We start from the raw sequence: 26,093 nt of genomic DNA, 5'->3' as shown, positions 1-26,093 counted from the left end.
CCAGAACTTCCCTCTAGGTTCCTCGAGTTCCAGTTATGAGGTTCTCAGTTTTCAGCCAGGTAGGTAAAAATCATTCACATTTTACAGATGGGGAAACTGTGGTGGAGCAGAAAGTGTAAGAAACGCACCCAAGATCAACAGTGATATTTTTTTTGTGGCAGAGTGAAGAGCCGAGCTCAGATCTCCTGCCACCCAGTGGGGTGCTTTCACCACACCACTCTCCTTCCTTTGTAAGCTTGCTAAAGCTGGGTTAATGGACAACACTTCAAACCCAGTGGCACCAAAAATCCCACAGAGAGCAAAAACAGTGCCCAGGGTCAGCGGCTGGATTGCTAAAATGGAGCAGAAGTGAGGCACCTCACACACATCTCCTGCAGAAAGACAACATACGGTCAGGGCCGGAGTGTCCCACCACCATCTAAAGGATAAAAAGCTAAAATTTGTCTGCAAAGGAAACTGCACAGACAGCTCGTGGAAACCACTTCCAAACAGTCCTGTCATCCAGCCCAGGACCTGACAGATCAGACCACCCACCCCAGGGCAGGCATTAGGCGCCACGCACCTGGGGATCAGCAGTGGGGGGGATTTATTTCACCTCATTTCAGATGCCGACAAGGTAGAGCTGGCCACCCTCGTGCTCTTCAGTAGGTGGTTTTAAGGAGAGACTTGTCTGACCTACTTTAGAGGCCTTTTTTAAGACATGCAGAATTATACCCTAGATATGAAAAAATAGAAGAGGCAGCTACAGAGTCCAGCTCAGATGGAAATGTCTGTGCTCTGTGCATCTACTTTTGATCATATGTATCTCACCCAACATGACAGATGGGAATAAACTCAAATTTAAGTACAATTCTTTCAAAAACCTATAAAGTGATACTCAGTCCAGAGTGTTCTTTTATTTTAAACATATATGCATATCTTTCATTGTGTACGTAAATGGAATGCAAGATCATTTAGCCACAGTACAGAGCTGATCCTTAGGACCATGGAAATGTTTCCATTACAAAAGCTGTTAATTGAATTGAGTATTTTTGATGCAGTCCTGTTTATCTGCAGAGAAAGTTCATGTTCCCATTTTCCACTGGTCATAGCGGGAACCAAAACCTACGGAAGAGCTTCTCCTTGTCTTCTCGGTCTCTTTCTGGTCAACTCTATACTCAAAACACCCTCTTAGCGGTCAGCTGGGGTTATGCTCAGAGCTGTCTTGTGGCCACTCTGGGCTTTCTGCTGCCACCTCCTCTCCCCTTCTCCGGTGCTTCTGGCACATTTGCTTTTGCACACACAGTTCAGCCAAAATGATATCCTGACCCCAGGTCTGCCTTCTGCTGCCAGCAAAACACCTTGGGCAATAGCATTGGGTTTCTGGAGAGCCAGAAACCAGTGCAGCTTTTCTTTTGGGAAATAGCTTCTATTACTTAACTCAGTTATATCTGGAGGATGGCTGTAGTAGCCAGCACTTCCAATGATATTTTGCAGAAGTGGGGTAAAACGAGTAGCAGAGCTTGTCCCCTTCAGTCTCCTCCTGAATGGTCCTGGAACAGACCCTACTTTCAATCAATTCCTATTTTGCCAGACTTCAACTGTGTGGGCTGAAATGTTATGCTCCGGATATCTGCTGCAGGCTAAATATTTCAAGTCAATTTGAGACAAAATGTTTCAGGAAATTTTATGCACAATGCAAGGGAAAAATACATTCTTTTGCCCACGTTAAGCAAGCAGTTGTGTGAGCAGTAAGACTGAGGAAATGTGGTTTCACCTCAACACAAGCCCTTCGGCTGCCAACACCAACCCCCTGCAATCACCCTAGTTCTCCCTAGACCTTCTGCTCTGCCCTACTAGAGAAGCACTAAAATACCCCATGTTTTGTCCCAAGCCATGTGCTTATGGTCCAGCCAGCCAGCATAACATACTAACAAGCAGACTGAAAGAAATTCAACCACTTCTCTCTATTTTCAGGACACTTATCACTATTCCACATCTCTATCCTCTACCCAGCCGCCAAGTTTCAAAGTATTTGCAGAAACTTCATTGTATCGGAGATCTTCCCCCTCCTTTCGATACTGGTTTGAAATTAGCCATGAGATTTAAATAAAAATAAAATAAAAAATAGATGGTCCGATGGAATGATCACATAATCCTCTTTTTCACTTAGGTTGAAATCAGTATTGGACCTTTCTTAGTGGTATTGCCAACTCTGCTCACAGCACATTTAACAGCATGTCCGAATATTTACATTTACCTAACTGCTGAGGAGAAATGAACTTGAAAAAAAGGCCTAAATAAAAGCTTCTTGGACTGAAGGCAGTGATTTCAGCACCTCTTGAGGAGCTTTAGATCAGCTCAGAAAGAGGAACAAGACTTGGGTTATGTTTTTAACTTGACATTTATTTTGAAGAAACAGAACAACAACCTAAATTTTCTCCAAAGGCAGTGTTTTCCACAGTGCTTCTAGACTCATCCTCATCACTAGGGTACACCTGTTCTTTTCAAATAAAAGAAGGATCCATCAAATTATCTCTATTAGCATGATGAATTGCATTGAAGTGGATAGTTGTGCACGGTGTCAATGTGGGGAACATGTTGAGGTGCAGGGATTACTCACATGAATGTATTTAGAGCAGCTGTAAACAAAGATGTTGAAGGACTGTAACAGATTCCATGTTTACAGCTTTGCTGGCACCCGCAAGGGACTGGAAGGATGTTCTTGACAGTGACAGAAGAGATGATTTCTGGGGAAAATTAGTGCATTGCCTTCCAAATTTAATGGCTTTAGGGAGTCCTGCCCAGGTGCTCATTGCAGGAGATCAATCTGATATGTGGAACACAAAAGCAGCCTCTGGGAGTTTGCTACACACTCACCTTGTGACTGGGAGCAGGGCAAAAGAGCACAACTTCCTCCAGCAATCTGGTATTCATTTGCGCATGGAAAAGCTACACTGAGTGTGACAAATGAGGCTGAGAGCTGAGAGCTCCTGCTGACGGGCTGAGCGAATGTCAGAGAAGACCTCGGCTTTGCTTCAAGGTGGGGAGGAAGGAAGGCACCAGCTTTGGCATTTGTGATATTTGCAGCAGGGCAGTAGGAGCAAAGCTGATATAAGATGTCCTGACTGTCCTTGCGGTTGATGAGGAGGTGCAAACACGAGTACCTCCACATGAGAGAAAGCATGGATTTTCTTACCTATGATTCCTTGGTGTTTTATTTTCACCCAGTGAAAAGCTCTTCCCATTCTCTTCACCTGAACATCTGTACATGATTCAAAAGGAATCTCATTTGCACTGTTCCCACTTCATCTCTGAACATCACCTCTGTTCTTTGTATTTCCTTATAAATTTTCTTTGAGCAGCTGCAGAAAAGAGCATATTGCTACACAAGGAATTGTAATACAGCATCACCCTGCGTTGACATCAGCTTCTCGTTTCCCATCTTCTTTAATCTCCTGGCTGTATGCAAACTTTTCCTTGCAGTGCATAAAAATGAACAAGTCAACGAGTCTAAGGAATTGTTTGGAGAAGTGTTATCTAAAATATGAAATGCCTGGTAGCTTAGAATTTCACTGCCTATTCCAGAACACATATTTCCATGTAAAACAGCTACAAAACATCTTCTGGGCACTCACAGAGGAAGCACCAGTATGAGAAGAATTTCTGATCATTTCTTGTGCACTCTGATGTGGCCCCGTGGGTTCAGCTGAAGCAGGTAGATGAAGTTGCCAAGAAAAAAACTGTGAATTGACCACTTCCCCCTTGTGCTACTTGTCAGGGATACCAAGAAGACAAGCCCCAGCTGGTCATCCAACTCACTTAATGAGCCACAGAATCACACTATACAAAACCATTGCTCTGCATGTATTATTTTGGCTGATGAAATATCCACAAATCAGTTCAGAAAGTCTTGGAGAACAGAGCTGCAGCATTATCAATTCTTCTTCCACCAGCCTTTCTGTTGTCACAAGAAGAAGCACACAGGCAGGCCTTTTCACATGCCCCAAAGTGTCTGAGATGCTCATCAAAATGAGCCATTCATCCTCCCAGTGCTGCATGAAGACATCCCTGCTCCTTGGCTACTGCATAAACTTTCTGAATACAAGAACATGCATGCAATTACCAGCAGCTCTAAGGTTAGCATAAATCAAAGTGAGAAGTCAGCTGCCAGTGGCACTTCAGATGCAATGCCCACGTCTCAAATGGAGCTGAGCTAAAGCAATAACCCCATCCAAGTCCCTGAAAGGGCCATGGCTTGTAATGGGTTGGCACAAAGCGACATTATGCCACAAACTGCACCTGCTTCTAGAGCTACTGTAGCAGTAGCAAATAGAGATGCCACCTGGCAAGATGGCATTTCCTGAAGCCTGCAGTGACGAGGCAGAAAAAAAAAAAAATCCCAACAAACAGATGGTGTCTGCAGAAATGGGAACTATATGGAAACAACAAAGGGCATTACAATGACGACAAACACACTGCTCTCAGCCCTCTCTAAACTGTCACGCACATCCTTAGTGGGTGGTACAGACAGGCCAAAATTCAGGTGCCTTCTCGCCCCAGAGAAAGGGATCTTGTTTTTCAAGTTCATTGCTCCTCAAACTGTATTAAAAAAAAAAAAAAAAAAAAAGAAAGAAAAAAGAAAAAAAAAAAAAAAAAAAAGATTAGAATCACAAAGACCCACTGAGCAGTGTCTGTCCCTGAGCATAAAGAGAGCAAAAAATAAACCCCAAGGACTGACAGTGCTAGAAACAGGCCATCTGCGAAGGGATGTAAATGTGACTGTGCCCCCCAGATCATGGCTTACAGGCTTGGAAAGCAGAAACATGCTGACTGAAAGCAAGCAATTAGTGCCAAGGAGGAAATAAAGTATGGGAATACAAGAAGTGGGGAGGTGGTCGAATTTGCAAGAGTAAAACAAAAGATTGTTTATCCCGATGAATTCATTGCAAAACTTGGAAGTAACAGATAAACAGAGGTGCCTCTGCCATGGGATATTGATTCTGAGAGTGTCCAGCCTCTGTTGCAGCCATCAGTTACAGAATAAATGGTCTGAAAGGAGAATTACTTCCTGACCCACAATAGTTTTGCCCTGAAACAAAAGTTTATGTCCTTCCCATAGCACTTGTTTATCTAGTCTTTAAAGTGTTATGACTACAATGCTCAATAGTCCTGTCCTTATTTCCATATGGACAATTATTCCTTGAGTCATGACCCCTGAGATTTCACAATAAGGTCAAAACAATAACTGCATCTCAAGGATCTGAAAGAGCTTTACAAATGATGGAGAAGATCCTGCCTCCCCTGGCAGGAGATGTCCCAGGTTCATATTTATGGAGTTTCCAAAGTAGCAGACTCCTGGGACACTGAAGTTACCTCCCCATGGGAACAGGCAGGAGAAGGAGAGATGTAGCTCTCCAGATACCTAAAGAGCATCTGGAAAAATTCAAACATCTTAAACCATTCACACAAAAGTAATTATCTGCTCATAAATGGTGAGACATTCTAGAAATACCTGGACCACCTCCCCGAGGAGTTTGCCCTACAAACATCTCAAAGGAAAAGCTGAAGTGGTCTCACTACTTCCAAGGGCGGCAGGCCACGCATTTATGTTGTTGTTAACTGCCCAGGATGGTCACTGTCCCTGCCTCAGGCAGAAGCTCTTTTCTCCCTGATATCCCTTCAGGGAGGTGCCACACACAAAACCTTTCTGCTCAGGATTCAGACAGACCAAAGTCAGCTACCACCTACAGCTTGGGCCGCAGCCTGGGAGATACACTTCATACTTGTCCCGGTAGAAGAACCAACACTGACGTGTTGTTCTTCCCAGAAGGACACCAAAGCTTTCTGTATCAACTCAATATACACCCGCCTTCTGCTGAAGTTTCACAGCCTTCCGGAATAACAGCAGAGTGACAAGATCATATGTGATACACGAGTGAGTTTCCAGGGTTTAAGCTTCTCTTCAGGCAGGGATAAGCTTAAAGACATTTGCCCCCTTTTTGTCTCTGAAGAACATTGTGCCCCACTGCTGCTGTGTGACACCTCCAGGGGTCTCAGCTCAGTGCTGTGAGACCAGGGTGAGTGACCCAGCAAAAGACAAAGAATAAGAAAGTCAAGGAGATGGAGAAGCAGAAAGATAAAAAGAAGAAGAGAACAAGAGGATTCAAACAAGAAACACTTGACAAAAAATCTATACAATTCATGGAGGGAAAAAATAATAAAACTTAAAAACAGAAGAGTCTTGGCACAAGGGCAAACACGAAATTATCACAGCCCCAAAAATGGATCCACTCACAATGCCAGATGCAACACAGGATCCAGAACAGAGCTTTCCAGCTCCTATCTATTTCTGGGATAATCAGTACCATGGGGGAAAGGGAAATAGAAACACCATAAAGTTTATCTAAGGGATGGAAACACACCCAGCGTTTGACATGAGAAAAGAAAATGTGCTATCATCTAGCATGTGTACTGCAGGAATGGCCACAGGCCCAGGCGGGATCAAGGCCTCTTGCGCTGAACTGCGTGAGTGCACATGGAAAGGCTGAAGAGAAAATACTCTCTCACCATCTGCTCTGTCAGCATCTGAACTGAATATGCAAGGACTGGGGGCTTGTTTTTTTTAAGCCCCGAACAACTCATGAAGGAGTGAAAAGCCTCCTCTGATCCATAAAACACAATTCAGCAAACATTTTTGTGTTTTCCCGCCTTTGATCGAAGCACATCACAGAACATGAAAAGCTGTAGCCTCAGCTGGTCTAAAACACTACTGAGCTCAGGTGAAACATACCACTTCACTACCACTGAATTAGGTTTCCAAAACATGCTGATCTGTTCCAAAGATGATGGAAGATAGCAAAAAGTGTCCTGTGAGGATGAAAGTATTTGGGACAAAGGCTGCAAAGAAAGGAAAGTTTGCACTTCTTGTAACCAAAACAACTGAGCTTGAAAGAGTGAGAAGAGAGAGGGGAAGAGGACCTGAGAAGAAAACCAGGTAGACCAGGATTTCAGGAGTGACTACTGACTGGATACCTTATTTCTAAAGACCTCACTTTAAATCAGACCAGGCCCATGTGTAAATAAGAGATTCACCACTGGGAGAAGCAGCAGGGGAGTGGATGGCAAACCTAAGAGTCGGCATAGCTGGTGTCTAAAAGTACCCAAGTGAACTAAAATTCACTGCATCTGCATTTCACTTCCCAGGCCAAGCTGTCTTGACTAACAGTATATCCTCTCTGAAGGAGACATTGACTCCCATTCTAGATGGCACACCTCCTACCTAAATTTAGACATCTATGACACAGCTGTCAGTTAATCAAGAAAAAATAGACTTTTTTTTTTTTTTAATTTGCAGTTAATGAAGAAAAGGAGACTTTCTTAGGAGATCAGTTTTAGGCAACTATTTCATGATATCCCACTCCTTATCAACTCTACTAACTGCACTGTTTCCATAGCCTGTAGCTCCAAAGTAGGCACCAACACTGTAAGTATCAGCAAGTGGCCAGATAAATTCCAGCCTGTATGTCTCTTTCCACTTCAAGGAGCCCAAGTTCCAGCCAGGACCTCGGTATACAGCAATATTAGGTAGGTCTGAACACCCTGAGGCACTGGAATCACAGTTACAAATTATTTCAGGGCTCAGCTCCTAACCTGCACCAGAGCTAAGAAACCACTGGGAATCAGGGACACATATGTCTCTGTGGATCAAAATTCCCTAGTTCTTGGAAATGTAACAGCAATGAACTCTACCCACCTTCCAAGGGTTTCAGTGGAGTTATTGTGGTTTCAGACTCCCTCTGACATCCACTGTTACTGTTCTGCTGACCTCAGTGGTCCTGGGATGCAGCCTACATTTGGGGCAGGATGAGAATTGGTACCATGGCCTTTTTCCCGTTCCCAAGAACCAGCCTATAATCAGAAACTGGCAAACCTCAGAAAGTCTGGCATGCCATCCAAAAAAGTTCATACGAAAACATCAGGGACAGGAACCAGGATCCAAATCTGCTGAGAGCAAACAGGGCTTCTTACCAGAGCAGGGCAGAATGTGCTAGCAACAATAGGCATTTTGTGGTGTTTCACTTCGAGCCCCAACTGGAGCCAAGGAGCACACACCATCTGCAGATGTAGTTTAGAATGCAATGAACCTTTTTTTTTTTTTTTTTTTTTTTTTTCCACATACCAGAGTAAAAGAAAAAAGGCTGGGAAAAGGCTCTGAGTTGTCACTTGTATCTATTCAAATATAGCTAGTCAGTCACTAATGACAACCTACATTGAGACATGTCCAAAACGCAAACCAGTCCTTTGATGGAGGTTTAAAAAAGTCTGAATAACAAGGTTTCTTTTCTTTCCTCTCCCCTTCTTTCTTTTGCCCTCAGTTCTTAGGGTCCCCAGATCAGAAGCAGGAGTGCCAAAATACGAGGGGAACTGCCCATCCTGCCAGGTTCCCTCGAAGCAATGAATGCTGTTATTCTTCATTTCCCCCAGTGTACTTTCACTGAGGTCTCTACTCACTTAAATTTGTCACTGTCTGCTGGGGGTGCACACATGCACCTCCCCAGTTATCAAGACAACATGTTAGTTTGCCCATGTATTGGTAGTTACAGACAGTGGTGGGCAAACTTAAGAGAGATATTAACTGCTAAAGCTGGAAACAGACATCAGCTTGCAGGGCACAAGGCCCTTCGTCTGCAGCTTACCTGGGACATTTTGATGGAATTTAAGTCTTTCCTCAAATCTGCCCTGAAAAGGCACCTGTGTGTCCCACAGCTTGCCAATATTTTTCAGTCTAGATAATCTAATAAGATCTCTTCGCCCTACAAACTTGTCTCTTCTTTTGACGCCAGATTATCACATTTCAGGCTCATAAGGACCTTCATTTTGGACGATAAAATCAGTGTCCTGGACAGTCTGGTGAAGAAAGCATCAAGTGATGCTTCTGCAAAAGGACCCAGCAGTTTCCCACTGAAGTCAGAGAAAGCCATAACCTTCCCCTGCTGTGGGCAGAGAATAAAGATCACCTTTAAACCCTGCCTGCAATTGGTAGTGAATGCAAGAAGTCAGGCAGAGGGGAATTGTGGGGTGGTCTTCGATGGCTGTTCAGCCACTGACCATTTCTGATGTGATCACGTCAGAGTTTCCACCACTGTGGCTGTTTCCTCTAGTTGTGTAAGGGAACACACACACATACAGCAGAGTCCTGCCAGGCTGATAAGATTAAGCAAATTTTTAAGCAGCACCATTCCAGGAGAGAAATTCAAATGTCCAAGTTTGCCTTTTACCCCTCACACCCTCCAAATGTGAGCAGGAAAACCAAAAAAAGAAAGCCTCAGGTACTTCTAATTATCGGTTTAAACCTTAGCACTGCAATAGCTAGGAAACACTGCAAAGCTGCTGTAAATACTCAGAACTAACTCAACGATTGAATGCAGGAGAATTCACTGAACCAGGCTGAGCCAAGAAACAAATTATACCCTACATGACCTGCTGAAGAGTCATTTCATCCTTATCATTTTAATTCAATTCTTCCTTTTGATTAAACAGTTTATTTATTTATTTATTTATTTATTTATTTATTTATTTTCAGGATAAGGAGGAGATTTCAAATACCATTACTTGGAAATTTTCAAACGGTTATTGTCTTGCAAAGTCTCTCTCTGGACACTCAAGGATTGAATATAGCTCAGTACTGGAAAATGAACATTTGTAGATCCAGGAAAGTCCTATGGACTTGAAGGAAGGCCTGTGTGGACATCAGATCATTTGAAATCTGACTTCAGCAGGATGAGGATTAATCCCAGTGTTTTTTTCATGAGATCTGGAAACTTTTCTCCTCCACCTTTCCATAGCTGTCATGATCTCATGCCGCAAAGATACTGCTGCATCCCATCAGACAGTTAAAACGGCAGTTGGGTAGCTACAATTAATAGTGATAATACAAATAATTCTGACAGACATCACATTACTCACAGATTCATAAAAACACCCCATATGCTGGAAAACAACTTTGCACCAGGCAGGCTAAGACTAAGAAATAGTGTCCATCTTTTTGCAGCAGCTGATCATTAATTCTGATACACTTGGAACATGTAGCCTGTTTCCATCATGATCAGGGTAATGGTCATGAGTTCAGACAAGCAGAGCTTTGGTATAAAAACAGAGGAGTCCTGACAATTCAGCGAGAGGTTTTTTCTTGCATTCTCTGTGCTTCTAAGTCTGTTGCTTTTTCTCCCCACTTATATTTAGCTCTCTTAAAAGAACTGCAGAATAAGCTTTATTTATATCCACAAAATAAATCCAGAGGGAGTCAAAGGGCTGATGAAGAAAACTGTATGAGGCTGCAAAGACAGCCGATCCCTTGAACATTGTGAATTCAAATCCAGAATCAACAAGTTTGTTAGCAGCAAGTGATGCATGGGCATGGCGTGAATGAACTCCAAACAAAGAGTACAGTGGGACATCTATGTGTTAAGCACAGAGGATAATAAATCATAGCTGTATTTATATCATTAGGGTCATCCCAAAGGAATTCAGGACTACAGATTAACATATGGAGATATTTTCACCTTCCTAAGAAAGTAACTGCCTCAGCCTATGCTTTGTCAAGAGAGAATAACAGAATCACTAGGAGCAGAAGTAGAGCAAAAAAATTGCACCCAGGGAAAATTTGGCACAGAATCATAGAAAATGGCTGAAAACAATCCCAGGGCTCCCATCGCACCTTCTGTTGCCTCAAGATGAGATCTAAACCCATTCCCACAGATTCCCATAGCAGATCCCACAGCTAACACCATCAGTGCTTCCTTGCCTTTCTACTGTTTCTAATGTCCAAATCAATTTTCTCCTGTAATTTATGTTCACTGCACAGCTTCGTATGTATGCAAAGCTTTATTAAGAAAAACTTTAGATTTTCAACTCCGGAGTGTCAGCCAGCCAAAATCTGAATTATTATTCTTTTGTAGCTATAGGTTAAACTAAACATGAAATCTAACAATCTCCACTTGTCCTTAAGGGAATGGACATCTGGGGTCCCAGGCCTGTAGTGAGCAGTCAAGCAACTGGACAGCTCTTACTTCTCTTTATTCTGGCAAGAACCACTGCATGAACTTGAATAAATTACACCTTTGTCTGTATATCACATAAAACAAGAAGAAGTAAAGACTGACTCAGAAGTAAAAGGCTTCAGAATAATATTGCTGGGTTAGGGGGCAAGGTCCTGAGCAAATATATCCCAGGCCTGAAGGGGGAGATTGCAGCAGGATGGCAGAAAGGTGGGCAAAAGAGGTGCTGAAGCCTCTTCTGGGAGGCCAGGGACTTGTTCCAGTCCAGCCAAAATATGATAGAGCTCTCTCTGAGCTTTCTGCTCGTATTTTCAGGGCCTCAGAAAATGGCAGATCAGTTCAGCTCAGCCCTCCCTAAAATGGCTGCCAGGTTCCCTGGTCGGGGTGGGGCCTGGCCTGACCTTTCGGAGTCCTTGTCAGGTTTTGGTTCTTTTTGGTAACTTGCATGGATTTAAAAGCACATTTTGATAACATGCCTGGCTTTCTTTTCTTTCAAGGGTCTGCTACAGGAATCTACCCTTTTTGCTGCTGCACTGGTTTAGCTCCCTCATGAACTCTGAACTCCTCAATTATGAAACCATAGACAATACAAAAGAGAGTATGAACTAATACATTTTTTTCTCCCTGCGTCTAGCAGTATTTTGGCTGCTCCAGCAGACATGTATTTGGACCAGCAGCTAATCCTCTTAATAATTTCTCACCACTTCATCTGCAGACTTGAACAAAGTGTCTGTCTGATCCCCGTGGTAGGATCTCTCAGTATGTGCACATCAGAGAGCCTGTGAAAACAGCAGCACAAAACGCTTAGCGTGCCCCCCCGGCTGAAAAAGAGAGCTAGAGAGATGTCCTGTGTCTCCACGAGAGCCTGCTGGTGACAATTTCTAACCAGCTTAAAACTCTGCCTGTCTTTAGCACTGCTCCAGGGGTGCTGCGCCCAGCTGCAAGCCACTGTGAAAACATTCACCAGCCAGCGGGGAGCGACTTGTTGCTTCAGGGATTCTCTGTGTTGATAATTCATGCATAAACATTATTCATCCCTTTTGGCAATAGATGCCTAGCATGAAAGTCAAGGCAAAGGTTCACTTCGCCCGTCCAATCCAAACTTTCCACGTCCCTCCCACCCTTGTGTTTTGGCCTGTTCCTCTTCCCCTGAGCTGGAGATGCTGCTCCAGGGATGCGATAAGGCTTGAAATGGGGACAGATAGGAGGGACTCCTTAGCCCCTGGTTTGAAGTCTGCAGTGCCGAGAAGCAGTACCTGAGCCCACGTGGAGCATAAGTCCTGATGTGATCTCAGCCCATGGCCATGGTGAGAGAAGGGAGCCAAGAGGAAGGGTTTAGAAAGAAGTAAGGGAAGGCTGGAGCCACCTCTCCAGCTCTGTTTGCCAGTGCTGGTGCTTCAGCCGATTCACTAGGTACAAGAGCTCTGCAGTCTCAGGGTCTCAGGTACCTCCTCCTGAAGTAGCTTCAGTTCATGGGTATGCGTTACTCTCCAGTTCATTGCTTTCTTCTGCTTCATTCCATCTGTGAAAGCAATTTGAACAGTGTACGAATCAGGCTTCAGGCCACATTTTCCAGTAGTTATTTAATAAGTTAGGTAAAATTTGGGTAGCAATCAGCAATTCAGAACACTTATTACTCAGCTTTCTTGCCATAGCTCCCTGTACAGAGAAGGTACTATGATTCTAAAGCTGCATCCTGTAGCTAGACAACTTAAATTTGGCCCTTCATCAACATTGTCTTGAAGACATGGTCCCTTTATTCCCTGAAATATGAAAGAAATTTTTGAGTTTCTCTATGGGGGCATTTTCTTCCTGACTTGGTCCCTTCCTTCCATCGAACGGACAAACAAAACTCCTGCTACCCATATCAGACATATTGGGGTTTGCATATATGACTGCTTCATCACCAAATGCCACCCTCCTTCGTGCTTCCTTTCCTGCAGGTTTCCTGCCCTCATGCTGCTTCTAGCCACCTCCTGGGGATGGAATTTCCTTCTTGCTGAGATGTCTCGGGCCCCACAAACGGTGGCTGCTGCCAGCCAAGTCCTTCCCTAGGCATATAAGGGGTTGTCCCAGGGCCGCTAGCACTGGGTGTTTGCAAAAATCCAGTGAATTAGAAGATATAAGTATGTGCAATTGCTGCAATATTCTCCAAAATTTAGCAGATGGGAAACCAGAGTTTGAGGCCAGCATTGAAGTGAAATCGCAGCATCTCCACCTGACTTGGTTGTGCTGGGTTTGCATGTCAGGCACTGCCCTTCCACAGCGCTGCAGCCTGACGTACCAACCCAGGCAGCAAAACAGAGCAATCTGCACCTTTCACCTCGGCTGTCTGCTTTTCATTTTCCCCTTTAATCACAAGCAGATTTCGGCTATCAAGTGTGAAAGTTTAGCAGACCCAGAGCCCCCTGCAGAGGCGGAGATCTAAACTCAATTCACAATTCATTTTGTGCCTGCTGATATATCTGATCACTAGTTTAAAAAAGGGGATTTACTGGATGTTTTGCCCCCATAGAGAGAAAGGAGAAGGGAAGATTTACACTCACAGGAAGGTAGTGAAGCAAATACCAGCAGTACTTTAGACAGTCCCCCCCTGACTCAGGAACAAAAAAACCCTTCTCTACAATAAAAATAAATACAAGAAAAATGTGAGTGGTTGCTGATACGCCCAGCTCAGCACCAGCTGGCCTCTTCTTGTTTTCCTGCATTCTGCATTTGTACAGTGCCTTGCACCATGAACAAATTACAGCTTTTCTCCAGTTCCTGTGGGGTACCAACACCATAAATCCCACCAGCTGACGAAGAAGCAGATGCAGGTTGACTCTGCAGGACAAGCCTGCTCCAAGGGGGGATTCACGTGGAGGTTTCTCATGGTGAAAACCAGGAACCCAGGAAGTGTTTCCAGCTGGAGGATGCATAGTTGGCGCAGCCTTTATGAGGCAGTGGGTGGCTTTTCAAAGCCAAATCTAACCTGGGGGATAATGCAGAGCTTTGCAGCCCTGCAGAAATACATGTACTTTCCCAGGTAGGACGGGCTCTCCTGGAGTTGTTTCCATCACTGTTCAGTCTGTCAGGATGGAGTGGTGTGAAGCATACATGGCAGGACAGGTCTGCTCTGAATCATGTACCAGAGCACAGCAGGGAAGCAAATGAAGCAGGGAGCAAATTCCTCAATGCCTGAGGAAGAAGTAGATATGTTAGAAGACTTTTTCTTTTCTTGCCAAAAAAAAAAAAAATCTTTAACAATCATCAATGTCAGCTTTGCTTTCCTCACTCTTCTTTATTTCAATGAGTACATATAGCCCCAAACGCTGTTGCACTGGGCATGTCTGTACACAGCAGAGGAAAATGCCTTTCCAGGGCAATTCCATGCATTTGATCATGACACCCTGCCATGCACACATAGCTGTGAGAGAGGGGGAACAGACACAGGGGCAAGCGACGATTTCCAGATCAGAACCCAAATCTGCCCACGGGGATGGGCTTGCATGAGCAGGGCTGTGGGGATTTCACCACCAGCCTCCCAACTGTCTGGTCCCCTTGGGAAAACCCTGCAGACAGCCACAGCTCCTGCTGCTTGTTTTCTCCCACTCTGCCTGGCAGCTTCCCGTGCACGTACCTCTTGATGTGTGCTCCCAAGGCTTTATTTGCCATATCAGCCACCCCCACCCTGGAGTCTGAATTTGCTGATGAGTTTTTTGTGCTCAACATACCAATATTTCACAACTTCCATCCAACTTAAAAGTCACCTCTCCATTCCTCATACTCATGCACTCTGTGTGTTGCTCTGATGCTCAAACTGCTTACTATTTTTGTGCCCGGCAAGCACATTGAAACCTGATTTCTTGTAGTCTCCAGAAAGTCATAGAAACAAACATCTCTAAGAGCATATCTATGTGATCTCTTTTAATCCAGTCAACTCCTCTGCAATATGTCCATTCTCTGAAACGTTATGTAGCATCAATATTATCACTGCTAGCATTATTTCTCCAAAATTCAATCATGATGTGCAGGCTGGACCATGGCAGCAATGAGCTCAGGTGCACGTGAGGGTACTATCAGGGCCTGCAGCCTCGTTTGTGATCACTCACTTATAAGATCTGCCCTCCTGGCCCCACCACACCTAAGATGGATCTGAAATCTTTCCATGCACATTGAATTTTAGAGAAGTTTAACTATTTTGTGAAAAATTGGGCAACAGCTGAGAAATACAGTATTTCTGTACCCTTACATTGACAGAGCACTTTTAAGTAGCACATGTTGTACATGGGTTAGTAGCTCATGTTGTATTACGACTCCCCACATTTAATTTGAATGGGGATCAAGGGTGAAAAAAGTGCAATAACTTGGTAAGTCTCTACCTCAACTCATTTTGCCATGCAGTGGCAATAATCCCAAATGACTAAATATTTTTTACTACCTGACATTTCCTACGGCTAACTTCTCCTAAGATGCAAAGGCCTCAAAACAAGACATGTATAAACTCACCATTGATGTAGATGGGAAGGATTTTTGTAGGAAGCTAAAGTGGCAATGGGATAGGGATATTTATACTGAATTTTCTGCTTTTGCTAATAAAACTGCTGAGGCATCATATCAGTTGCTGTCAAACCATGACTGCAGACATCACCGTAAGCCATCCACCCCCCTGCCAGCAGAGGCTGTGACTTGCAGCAGGCATAGCCCCTGCAAAAAGGACTCCCTGGCTTGTTTCTGTGGCTCAGACACATCGTTCTCCTAACTGCTGCCCTAAATAACTTCTCTGCAGTGGCCAGCTTGATGGTGGTCGTAGCCACCTGAGGAGCAGCAGACCCATATCAATCTGCAGAGAAGGACTCGAAAGCAGCTGTGCCTTCTGGAGCCACCCCAATTCATTCAGAGGGCTGAACAGCCAAAACCACTTGCTCAAATTACCACAGTATTGGCTTGCTAATCCCAAATTAGATACACAGGAAGCACAGCAATTTTCAAGAGAATCTGTTTCTGCAAGTGGATTCAGAGTTGCTCGGGAACATCACCTCTCTGGACCCATGCTGGTGTGGGGCCATGGCCCCAGTGGATGTACAAAGAGCCTTGAGTTCATTCCCCTCTGTGTCTCCCCATGCTCACCACATTGTAAATATTGTGTTGATGCCCTGCAGTTGTTATGAGCATGGGGCTTTGTTCTTGTATGTGATATTTTCCTTTCCAAAGACAAACATAATAAGCAGGTTCCTAATGTGCTGGAAATGCTAGGGATGGTCTGTGCTCAAGATAACAGTTCATTTGTGTTGAATGACAACCATCCTAAACTGCTTCAGCTGGGAAATGCTCATCGATGCTGGGAAACTGATGCTGGAAGAGTGGCAAAAGCAGGGGACCCATACAGCATGGATCCACCCTGATTGCACAGGCCTCCCAAACTTTACCCCCTTCAGAGGCCACCCATAAACTCCAAACACACCAAAGATGCTAAGTGCCCTTGGCAGCTCTACATGGACCTGCTTAAGCAGGGGTTTCAACCAGATGACTTCCAGAGGTCCCTTCCAACCTCAACTGTTCTGGGATTCTGTGAAAAGGCAAATTCTGGAGAAAGAGCTGACATCATAACTCAGTAATATTTGTGTACACAGACGGAGAGCAAAAATCATATTTTGGACCTCATGTTAAGAATCTCAGGATGCAGATGGGCCAAGTCTTCCAAAAATGCCAGTTGCTTTGACTGGCATCAAGCCCTTGCCAAATTCGGTAGCAATAAACTTTCTAGCCATGGTCAGTTGAGCTAGGGATGAAGAAAGGACAAGGAAGAGGAACACTAGCAGAGGAACACTAGCGCTGGTGAGCACCTTGCTGGCTAAAGGAAGCCTTCCTGCAAACTTAATTGAAATGTGAATTCTGCCACTGTGCAAGGCTTGAAATCTGAATGTTTCCTGACGTCCCACACTGCTATTAAAATAAACCGAAAAGGTTTCCAACAAAGCAGCACATTTTATATATGCCAGGAAGAAAATGAATAAAAAATGCATATCTTTGTTTCTCCTGACAGTATCCCATTGATGCAAAGCAGCAAGCAAACCACAGCAACAATCAGTGCTCTGCAAAGAGGTGCCCATAACTGAGCAAGGAGGAGGTTTTGCTCCCCACCCTTGGACTACCCTCACTAGAAATCTGGATTTCCATGTGAATCTCCCTCCCCACGATGGAGACATCTCAAGGCCTATTTGCGTGCAATGGCTCTTGAAGGGAATAAGCACTTTAAACTGGCCCTGGCACCATGGAAAAGAATCAGGAAACTTTAATTAAGGGAGCAAAAACAAGAAATCACCCACAAGACATTTTTGTATTTACTTTCACTAAGTGCAAAAATGAACTTCACAGGAATTTCATCCCACAGGAATTTCTAATATTTCAGTATTTGTTTCCGTTATGACTCGGGACAAAATGTTGAAATATCAAAATGTTTTTCGTAGAATAAATTGTTCTGGGAAGCAATATTTCATACGTCACTTTGACATGCTTCAGGCTTGATCTTGCACCTGGATGAGCTGCTGAGAGGTCACCAGACACATGCCCTATGGTCCCAGCCTCCTTAGTAGACAAGCCTCAGCGCGTTTGAGACTTCCCACCCCAAAATGCATCAGCGGGTCCCATGGCAAAACACAGAAACACAACAAGGCAGAAGGCAGTAGTTCATTATGGGATATGTAGTCCAGCTACAGGCTTGGTCTATGTAAGAGAATTAGCCACCAGGTCTCCATCCTGTGTGAGCTGAGCATGCATAAATGTTGAACACAGCTGAGCCCAAATGTTTCATTTCAATATTGTTGGCTTATTTTTTTTTTTGTCATAAAAAAATAGACAGTTCTCAGCCAGCTGTAATAGTGTCTTGGTTTTTCAGCACGCCAAAGACATCCCTACCTCAACCTGCACAGCAGAACTCAGTCTGTCCATCTCTTCCCTCCATCACCATCTTCAGGGGACTAAGCTTCTAGCTTAATCTTGTCACTTAAGCTCTCTCCTTGCCCTGGATGTAGCTCTGTTGGAGCTCCTGCGCATAGATCAAATCTCCAGAGAGGATTCATCTCAGCATAAGCTGATTAAAAGAGAGGCATCCAGTCCACACTCACCCATGTGCTTTTCCATCATGAGGAGCAATGACATCCAGCAAAGGAGGTTCATTCCTATGCACTACCTCGAGGTACCTCCTTTGAGGCACCCCATGGAGGCACCCTCAGCATCCAGGTTAGAGGGTTACATGAGGAGAAGTGCATCCCACCTAATGTCCGCAGCACTTTTTCTTGATAAATCTGTCCTCCTTTTGTGGTTGTTTGTCACAGCCCTGCCTCACAGAGGTTTCCAGGTATCAAGATGAAGGAGCAGAGCAGCAAGTGGGGCCAACATACAGCAATCCACTTTTTCAGAAAAAGAGAAAAATCTCAACTCAGAACAATAACAAAAAATCCTAGAGGTACAAGGGCCCCTGTGACTTTTTTGTATTAGTCTCAGTATCAGATTTCACATTACCTGGCAGAAAAGGATGGCAGAACTGATCGTGCCTCTTAATTTTTCTAACGTGTCTGGCCTAAGAACTGCTACTGTACATTTTCCACGTCTGATATTTTCTCACATACTGTTTGGTGCTCTCCAGCCATTGCCTTTCTGGGAATTCAGGTGACCTGTGGGGTTGGGCAGGAATTTCCCAGCCAAACATCACTCTTCCAGACATTTTTGGTATCAACTAAAATGAGCCCAACTTCACACACATGCACCCTTTTTACCTTTGAAACCTTAATTTCTCCTGGAGCAAGCGTGGACCAGGAGCTGGCCAGGACCACACACAGCTCTCCCAATATCCCAACCTGATGAAGAAGAGGGGGATGGAGGAGGCAACCAGCACGTTGTACAGAAGGGAAGGAGATGAAATCCAACCATTGACAGGAGAGGACCACGAAGCCTAAGCTCAGATGAAAAACCCCATAGAAATGAGTGGAAGTTTTGACAGAGGAAGGACAAAGTCCCATGATCTGCATCCTAGAGCCATGCATGAGGTTTTCCTGCAGGCATGGGCCCTGTTTGGGGCAGAGCATGCAGGCTGGCATGCCCATTGCTTCCTCTCAGGCTACTTGCCGGTCTCTTTCTAGGCCAAAGTCTTTTGGGCAAGATACCTTATGCCAAAGCCACCTTACAAAAGTGGGCTCCTCACCGCCAGCTCAGTCCCAGGGCTGGTCCAAGCCCCTTGCAGAGCTCCTGGTGGGGTGGAGGGCTGTCCCCAGAGGTTGGCTGGAAATAAATCAGCGTTGCATTTGTGTGGGTTTCCTGGCAGGTGGAGCAATCACACTCCACTGAGTTAGGATAAGAGCCTTCCATTTACCATGGACTTGTTTTCTGATGTAATGGAAGGTTTGGTTTCCACCATAACTCATGAGTCGACATGTCACAGGCTGCAAAGATGCATCTAGCCGACGGACAGAAATGGTGCATTGGGCTTAGTTCTTCCAATTTGCAATTGTTTTGTTCCAAAGACAGGCCTTCACCCAGCAAAAGGTGCTGCCTGCAGGCATAGCTCCTTCCTGCAGCCCACAGCCCTCTGTGCATCCCTTCCAACAGGCACTTTCTCCACTTATAAACAACTCTTGCTCTTCCCAGTATTTCCAGGATGCATGAAGATTTTCCTACACATCCTCCGTGGCCACAAACACACTGTGTATGTTGCAGGCTTAATAAACAAAGAGTATTTGTTAAGCTTTCCATCAGATCATTCCCACCGAGACACGGGACGTTCTCAAGTCCAGTCAGTGGAAGCTTTTACTTAGGAAGAGACAGGGGAGGACATCTGCTGCAGCAAACCTCAGCTGATAGCAATTGGGAGAGCGCCTTTATCTCTTGTAATGGTATGCTAATTCAAACCAGAGCAGATTTCCTCGGATACCATGGTAGCAGGCTCAGATTGTTGTGAGAATCAGAATTGTTTGCAAGAGCCGATGTGCCTGACCAGACCTAAACTCTAGAAATGCTGTCACCTGGCCAAAAAGCACCTGACCTGCTGACAAAAGGGGGTTCAACTGGTCCCACTGCTCTGAGGTCTGCCCATTCGGATGTCCAATCCCATGTCAGCCCAGGACTTCACCTCTTTTTCCTTGCCGGAGTGCCAAGAACGCTCAGTCCTCCGCTCTGCAAAAGGCTGAAGCACATGCCTCTCTTCCCAGCCAAGCATCAAGGAAATGATGATTTCTCTGCCTTCCAGTAACTTTTTAATAATGTGCAACTTATCTAACTTGGGACAGATCCTATCATTTTGCATCAGTGAAGATTTATCCCACAGCTGCCTGGTAGGAACAGATGAGGGGCTGCCGTGTCTCAGGAGTTATTTGCTGCCATTGGGACAACAGGGCCGAATGCTGCCCTCTCCTGAAGGAGAACAAGGGTGTATGTTTGTGGCATTGGGCTCAGGGGGGTTGGCTCCCAAAAAATCCCTTGTCTCAGTTTACTTGAATGAGCGAAGACACAAGAGAGTCAAAGGATGCTTCTCAACATGTGTCATTCCTCGGGGCTGTGGGAATCAGGATTTACAGATGTGATGTCCCCTCACCAACTCCAAAAAGAAATGTCCAAACACACCTACTTCTGTGCTAGTGGCATTTTTGCTAATTTTGCTAATGGCATTTTTCCTAAATGCCATTTCCCATCCATTTTTTCCTAAATGCCATTAGGAAAAGTATTTTCACGTGTTCATTTTCAGGATTGCCACTCTGCAGATGTGCAGTCTCCACCATTGTAGGGAGGGTTGGCCTGAAATGAGGAACACCTTGTTTGCAGAGGCAGCACTGGAAAGCAAGAGCATCAAAGTGAAGGAGGAATGGAGAGATCTGTCAGAAATACTTTTGTCCATTCAGGACAGCACCAATACCTCACAGCAATGAGTTCCACAGGTCAACGGCAGCATTTAGGAAAAAAAAAAAAAAAAACTGTTCCCACATAGTTATCACCTCAGAGTTCAAATTTTTTGGAGATGGCCATGGTGTTGCAGCTAAACAGAATAGGAGAACCCCTGACAACTTTAACACCAGAGCCTTTTGACTCTGATCTCTTTATCTGTGGTGTCTTCCTACATCACCCCCAAGGCTGAGGCTGTATACCAACACAGCATCTGGCTGCGGGTGGATTCACTCTCTCTGCAGCTTCAAAAACTAAAATAATAATAAAAAAAAATCCCAGTGCAGGCACAGAAGCACCAGAACTAATTTTCCGGCAGATGCAAGAGACCGTCAACTAATGTAGGAAATTAAATGTTTAAGGAAATTATAGAACAAAAATATAAACTCTTGAATGGGAGCCAAAAAACACAAATTCCATCATTTATCAAAAAAAAAGAAAAAGCTCTAAAATGAGCCTGAAACAGTGTGGGGACGACTGAATGAAAGGCTATATTCAGGCGGCAGCACTGTTTAGCTTACTTTTTGGACCTTTTCCCTTTATTGATGCTGTTGGGAGGCCCTCATTCCAAAACCTCTAATGCCGTCGTGTTCTAGGATGAGTTACTAAAAGCAACCGTTCTTCTGCATATGAAAACATTTGATTATTTGCATGTTCGGTGTCTTTAATGCCTCTTTTGTGCCTCTGTTTTAGGGGGTGAGGCAGATGAGGGATCTTGAATTTCAGCAGTATTCTGATATAAACTTCCTCCAAGAGAGGGAAGGCAAAGAAGAAAAAGTCTTTGCAAGCCTGAAACGGAGTCAAGGAGGGCTGCTTTTCTTGATTTACTTGAAGGGACCGATGAAGGTGTTTATTCAGGACTTGTGGAGTCCTGCCAGGCCTTAAATAAGGACTCAGCCCCAAAGTTTCAGCATTACCTAGTGCTCCTCCTGCCACGTGACACAGAAATGTCCGATCTGAACCACCCCAAACAGTTGCTGTAGTGGCATGAATACTGGAAACAGGCACAGGACAGACGACGGGCTCAGAGAGCTGCTCCATAAGCATCACAGAAAGCAGTGAGAGTGTATTAGGGGGAGCATTTAGGGGCAGAAAACCTTTTGGCAGGTCACAGCAGCCAAGTCCAATGCTTTGCCATGTCAGTTTGGTTTTCCCTCGCTTGGGCTAGAAAGTTATAGGGAAGCTGGAGGCACCTGGCCAGCTGCAGACGTGTTAGCATACTAATGCTGGTAAATGCTGTCTAATTGACTTGTGAAACTCACTGCTGCAAGGCATCAGCGTGACTCCAGGTATGAGCGGATTGTGGCTCATTCCCTGGTAGGTTGGCTGGTGTTGAAACAGTGCCTGGCGTTGTGGGAGATGCTACCACTCTGCGAAAGCAGATTAGATCTCAGTTAAAAGTGCTGCCGAGCTCCACTGTGCAACTGCAAAGGGCTAAGAGCTCATAAATCGCCAGTGGCCAGGGCTCAGCGGAGAAGTGGTAATTCATTAAGCCATGATAATTCAATTGCCAGTGATTTTCTTCCTCTAGCCAACAAATCTAGTAGGAATCCACAAGAGAATTGCTTGCATTTGTGGCTAACAAGATTAGTTGGTCATAATAGCCAGCATTAAACAAACAAAAAACAAGAGGTTTAGAAGAAATCAAAATCTTAAGGGCTTAAACCAATGGCTGGGGATTAGGAAGAAATTTCTCTGATGTTCAGTTATTCCTAATCTCTCGTGGCTTCTTACATCTCTTGCCAGAGCATCTACCCTTTGCCCAAAAAATCCTGGCCTAGGCACAGCTCTGTCCTTCTCCACCATGGGCAGGGCTGGGTCTGCAGAGGACAGCCGAAGGAGATCGCTTTGTCCCCCCAAACACCCCGGTGGTCCTCGATCCCTCAGCGCTGTCTCTCTGCGTCCCCTTTTCAACACATCAGCTTTTGGCAGCAGAGCTCAGCATTTACCCGCCGAGGTGCTCCGAGAGCTCTGAGCTGCCTTGGTTTTCTCCGTGCTGACTTGCTCAAGTGGCGCTGCTTTTACTGGAGCTTTTATTGTCGGCAAATAGAGCCCAGCTCCGCTTTCCTGGGCCAGCAGCACCATCTACAGCCTGCTCCCACATCTGCAGCCTGCTTCTCCAGGGAATATCCCCCCTCCTTCCATCTGCAGTTGAGGAAAAAAAAAAAAAAGAAAAAGAAAGAAAAAAAAGTCACAAATAATTTACTCGTGTTTGGGTAGAAAGAGAAGGTGACAGAGAGAACAACACCTCTGGGGCTGGAAAAGGTAACACGCAGCCATATACAGCTTGTGTAGTGTAATAAAAACGGGAAGGTAGGCGTAGTAGTGTTAGAGGCAAAAAGGATATGTTCCTAGCTAGACAAGTTATCTGCTGGTAGCTTGTTCCCAGGTAGTGCTGCATGTATCTGGAGGAGGAAGCTGGCCAGCCAGCGGGGGGTACAAGCCTTGTACAGTGCTTTCATCATGTGAAAAGGGGGCAGCAGCTTGGGCAACGTGACAAGAACGGCTGGTGATGGAGCCAGGACCACTGTGGATGCTGCTTCTGATTTCCTGGCCAACAGCCGGGTCGTTGCTACTTCTCCAAAGGCAAATGAAGAGTGTCCTAAAAACATCCATCCAGTCCAGAACAAGAGTCCCTTACACCACGACAAGCGCTGGTGCCGTGCAGGGCTTCCAAAGGGCACTTAAGGAGCAAGTTTATATCCTATAGAAGAAAACCATATGAAATCACTCTAACATGCCACTGGAAGAGAGCAGGAGCAACCCAGGGCACAGCCTCTTGCAGATCTCTGCAATAGGAAGCAATCTGAACAATAAAGCTCGGGGACAATGCTAGCAAGCAGAGCATGCCCCATGCTCACAGAGGAAAGAAAAAAAAAAATAAAATTTAAAAAAAAAAAAGAAAAAAAGAAAAGAAAAAAAAATGCTTCCTTCTGTCTTTGGGTCTCAGGAGAAACTCTTCCTGATGCCCCAGCACTTTAAGCTCCCCAGGCTGGCCTTTGAGACAGCACTCAGCTGCTTAGAGGAGCCAGTGCTGAGAGCATGGGTTAGAGCAATGTCTTTCCCAGAATGAACTGGAAACAATTAGATCCTGAAAAATGGGTTAGCCAAAGCACTGGAGTTTGTATGGAAAAGGACAACCCTGCGTGGCCCCAGTGCTGCATGCCACCACTGAGGACAGCAGCTGGGGACATCTGCATCATGATGTACGCAGAATGGCAGGAGGAAGAGCTGGACACACACACAGATTAGTCCTAAACTAACCTATCCTGCCTCTTTTTGCAGCAAATCCATGTTTTGCTGTGTTGTTACAGGAGCCATGGACCAGTAAACCCAGGGGAACACATAAATTTCCCCCTTGTCTTCTCTTCTTTCCTCTCGGAAAGCAGGATCTGCTGTGCTGCCGACAGCTAAGTTAAACCCCACCAGTGCTCATTAGATGAAATTGTCTGGGACAGAGATTGTACCTTGTGGTTACACCCATATTAGTAACCTAGATGGGACCAAGAGACCAACACATGGTTCACGTGCCATCCCACAGCTGTCCACAGCCACCCATGCAGGAGCAGCAACCACCAGGTCCTGGAGCCATGACTGCAAAGCCAAAGCAGTGCTCCTGGAAGGAGGGAGCAGAGATTTCCCAGGAGATGCTGAAGTGCCAGGACCACGCATCTTTGATCTCATTCACTCTTTCTCTCCGAGTAACAAGGGACTATACAGGAATAAATCAGCATAGTAATGGTGATGCTAATTGCAGCTGAATCTGGGATGGACTAAAATTTACATTCTTTTAACACCCCAATTTAAAACACTTTTTTTTTTCCTTTTTTTTTCATTTTTTTTTTTTTCCTTTTTTTTTTTTTTTTTTATGAGCGCAACTCTTATTTGAAAGATCAACCAGCCTTTCAATGCTTTTGAAATTTTGGTTAAAATATAAAGACAACTAACAGGACTGATCCTGATCTCTATATCACAGTATAATCAACACTACCTCCTTTGTTAACGTGGAGCCATTCTGAGTGACTGAGGTCAGAATAAGGCCCCGTATTCAAAAGTGTGCCCTTTTAACAAGAGGCAGAAAATACACTTCTGTTCCCATTTCTTCTTGGCTGAGCAACACTACGCTGTTAAATAACTGGCATTTCAATGCCTGTGTGCAGTGACCACATTCCTGAGTGAGCAAAGAGCTATGAAGTATGTGAAACTGCTAACGTTACGTATCAGGATACATATACGTGTGCTGCTTTGTTACCACCGGGGTGAGACTTCCACTCTCTGTACCTGAGGACCTGTAGCTCTGTCTCAGGAGACAAGCTGGATGCAGTGTGTGCCATCTGTGGAAGACCTTTCTTTGATCTTTGCTTTGACCAAAACTAAAAGGGCTTCAGGATGTGTCTCTTATGCACAGGAGAGCACAGTCCAAATGCATCTGGGCTAACACATGAGTCCAGGTCACCGAGTGCCTTAAAAATATAATTAGAGTGCCCCAAGTGCTTAAGCTCTCCTGTTCTCATGTGCTCCTCTTGCTGATGGTTTTGGTGCAGGTGGAAGGTGTGCTCCACCCCAGGCAGAGGAGTCAGGGGAGATTGCCAGTTTTCCCACTCCTGTTTTCCCAGCTCTACTGCAGACACCATCACAGGGGATGCAGTTTGGAGAGGACACTGTAATAGAGATGTAAAAGAACTGAAACATTCTCTCACACCCATGCTGTTCTAATACATGGCCCAGAGCCTTGTCTTCCACTAGCTACCATTGAAGACAGCAGCTGTGTAAAGATGGGCAGCATCCCCCCTCCTTGTCCATTCTCTTGTCAGTCTGTCCCACTGCCAGCAGCTTTTTTTCCCTTTTGTTGGTTGTGGTCACCGGTCTCCAAAGTGAGCACATACCAAGCCAGAGACCAGTCAAACCACCCGAGTCTCATCAGTCCATGCAGAATCTCAGATTTTGCATTGGTTTGGTGTTTCGTGAGCTTTAGATATTTCTGATTACAGAGAAGCAGTGATAGCCCTTAGGAAAATGTTTTAATTAAGGACACAGTACCCTCTCTTTCTACTCTCTTTCCACTAAATCGTCTGTAGGTCCCAAAAGTACCCCAGTCACAACCTCTTCAGCCTTTGCCTGAGGTCTCAGCCCTGAGGCCAG

At 44.9% G+C, this 26,093-nt stretch overlaps 1 long non-coding RNA gene across 2 annotated transcripts; it reads right to left on the bottom strand.

Annotated features, from left to right (window-relative positions):
- Positions 1 to 10,834: 10,834 nt before the first annotated feature.
- LOC311436673 lies at positions 10,835 to 15,725 on the bottom strand. Of its 2 annotated transcripts, XR_014693017.1 has the most exons (4): positions 15,528 to 15,725; positions 14,011 to 14,216; positions 12,296 to 12,561; positions 10,835 to 11,818 (listed from the first exon to the last, which is right to left on the bottom strand). It is a non-coding gene; the product is annotated as an uncharacterized lncRNA (long non-coding RNA). The 2 variants fall into 2 exon arrangements; XR_014693016.1 differs by having other exon boundaries at positions 10,835 to 12,561.
- Positions 15,726 to 26,093: the final 10,368 nt, after the last annotated feature.

The sequence above is a fragment of the Aythya ferina genome, assembly GCF_964211825.1.
Source record: "Aythya ferina genome assembly, chromosome: 4".
Taxonomy (NCBI): Eukaryota; Metazoa; Chordata; class Aves; order Anseriformes; family Anatidae; genus Aythya; species Aythya ferina.
This window is presented reverse-complemented; position numbering and strand designations above follow the sequence as displayed.